Below are 3,062 nucleotides of genomic sequence, written 5' to 3'. Positions count from 1 at the left end.
GACAGCTGGTTCTACGTACCGGAATGACTCGGGTTTTACCCGACCAAGGGCATAGCATAGTAGCATAGTGCTGCATTTGCTACGTATTCTTCTACTCAGGGCTGGCATCGAGTCAAACCCAGGGCCATAAACTTACACCTGCTGTGTATGCCAGAAACGACTACACCACACCACAACTCCACCTCAGTCAAGTGCTATGCTTGCGACCACCACAGGGCGGAAAACCTCCACAACAGCGCACACAGCCAATGGCGCAAAGCCACACACATCCCTCACACCCCGCATAACAACAAGTCTTCCGAACCACATGAAGCTCCTACAATTTAGCTGTAACGGACTTCAGAGCAAGATCGGGGAGATAACCGTCTTCATGGCAAAGCATGATATATTGATAGCTGCGGTCCAAGAGACGAAGCTGCACAGCAATTCAACATTGTTGAATTTTGCCCGCGAGGTAATGGTGGTGGCTTAGCGTTCATCACGCACCACACCGTGCAGTATCGTCTTATTGAAGCAGGGGTCGACCGCACGGATACCACCCTAGAATGTCAGGGCATTGTTATTCCGTCAGGCGATGTTGAGCTGGAAATATTTAACGTGCACCCCCTGTGACTTGCTGCCCGGCAGGATATCACCCTGATATAGCCGCCCCCCTCAGAGGTGAAAACCGTATGGTAGCAGGTGACTTTAATGCGCACCACGATCTTTGGCATTCAAGCCTGTAAAACAATCGTAAGGGAACAGATTTGACTGAGCAGATTCGACATTCTGCACAATGAACGACGACGCACCCACTAGGATTATGGGCAGCTGCTGCAACTCGCCAGGCATAACAATAGTCAGCGCTGGTCTGATAAACAGCGTATCATGGCGACCTATGCTGACTTTGGCATCAGACCATCTGCCCATAGTCATCTCGATCGATAAACCAACTTCGCATCCGCGGAATTTACTGAGAACACCTTCGCTGCACTCCCCACACCAACCGACGTCCACCTTGGTGAACGTAAGTTCCGCAGGGTTGTCACTGCTGCTGCAGCTCGCTTCGTACCGGCAGGATGCATTATGGACCTCCGTCCAAAGTTCCCTGCTGAAGCGGCTATTCTAGCCGATGAGCGTGACAACCTTCGTCAGGCCGATCCCGGAAATCCCCGTCTCAGGGATCTCAAAGCGGAAATTCGGTAGCTTGTGAACGTACATAAGCGGAAAAAGTGGGAAGAGCATCTGACGACTTGCACCTTCACCTCTGGTGTGAGTAAGCTTTGGTCAACAGTGAGGTCACTGTCCAATCCGACGAAACACGACGACAGGGTCGAATTTCTTTCGGCGGTGGTTCAGATTTATATCTGGCCAAGGACTGACACTCCAGCAACACTCCCTAAAAAGTCTTTGGGGAATTTGTATGCTGCTACAACAACAACAACAACAGCAGTGCAACTACATTTCCCGCTCATTAAATACCGCCGCCGAAGAAGTAGTCGGATTTCAGCGAGCCCGAAAGAACAACTGGTACGATGAGGAGTGTCAGGAAGCTGCAGAGAAAAAAGATGCCGCCTACAGGGCCACGCTGCGATCTGAACGGAACTGAAGAAGGAAGCGAGACGTATTTGCCGCAATAAGAAGAAAGAAGCCGAAATGCGTGAGTGCGAACAGCTTGAGATGCTGGTCGACAGGAAAAAATGCTCGAAAATTTTACCAGAGGGTTAGGCGTTTTACGGAAGGTTTCAAGACCAGGGCGAATTCCTGTAAAAAAAACAATGGCGACCTAGTGACCGATGTCCAGAATGTACTTAAATTACTCATATAGAGAACGTTTTAAAATTGATATTAATGATTATTTTACTATCAAATAATTTTCTCATATGTTGTTATCCTGTATATACATATAAATTTTAAGACTAATTTTTGTATAACGTGTTATTTTTGTCCTGATTATCTGTGAGGACAGTGTCCGGTAGATAATTAAACAAATAAAGAAACACTTTTCTACCCTACTGAATGGTAGACGCGCTGAAAGTACCGGAGAACATGAAACCGAGCCCAGTCGATGACGATGGAGTCAATGTCCCACCGCCTGGCTATGACGAGGTGCGAGTAGCGATTACGCGGCTGAAAAATAACAAAGCGGCTGGAGCTGACGGCCTGCCAACCGAGCTATTCAAGTACGGCGGCGAAGAGCTGATAAGGTGCATGCATCAACTCGATGTGGTCAGATGAACGCATGCCCGACGACTGGAATTTAAGTGTGTTCTGCCCAATCCACAAAAAAGGCGATCCCGCCATACTCGCCAACTACCGCAGGATCAGCCTTCTAAGCATAGGTTACAAGGTCTTATCGAATGTATGGTGTGAAAGATTGAGGCCCACCGTCAACGTACTGATTGGGCCTTATCAGTGTGGCTTTAGACCTAAAAAATCCACCATTGACCAGGTATTCACAATACGCCAAATCTTGGAAAAGACCCGCGAGAATAGGATCGACACACACCACCTAATTGTCGATTTCATAGCTCCATTTGACAGCACGAAAGGAAGTTTAAATTTATGCCGCGATGTCTGAATTTGGTATGACCGCGAAAATAATACGGCTGTGTAAAATGACGTTGAGCAATACAACCAGCTCCGTCAGAATTGGGAAGGACCTCTCCGTGCCGTTTGCTACTTAACGAGGTTTCAGACAAGGTGGCTGACTGCCTTTCGTGATTTCTTTAATATAATATTGGAGAAGATAATAAGAGCCGCAGAACTGAATCGCTCTGGCTCAATACTTTACAGGAGCGTACAATTGCAATTGACGACATCGACATTATCGGTAAAAACAAAAGCTACGTCAGTTCTGCCTTCTCGGGATTAGATAGAGAAGCAAAGCGAATGGGGCTGGTGGTGAACGAGGACAAAACGAAGTACCTCCTGTCTTCACACAAACAGTCAGAGCATACGCGTCTTGACACCTACGTCACTGTTGACAGCTACAAGTTTGAAAAAGTAGACTACTTCGTTTATTTGGGCCCGGTATGAACACCAATAATATGTAATGTAAGCCTTGAAATCCAACGGAGAAT

Source organism: Rhagoletis pomonella, unplaced genomic scaffold (assembly GCF_013731165.1).
Source record: "Rhagoletis pomonella isolate Grant_MI unplaced genomic scaffold, Rhpom_1.0 Rhpom_scaffold_00001, whole genome shotgun sequence".
NCBI lineage: Eukaryota > Metazoa > Arthropoda > Insecta > Diptera > Tephritidae > Rhagoletis > Rhagoletis pomonella.
This window is presented reverse-complemented; position numbering follows the sequence as displayed.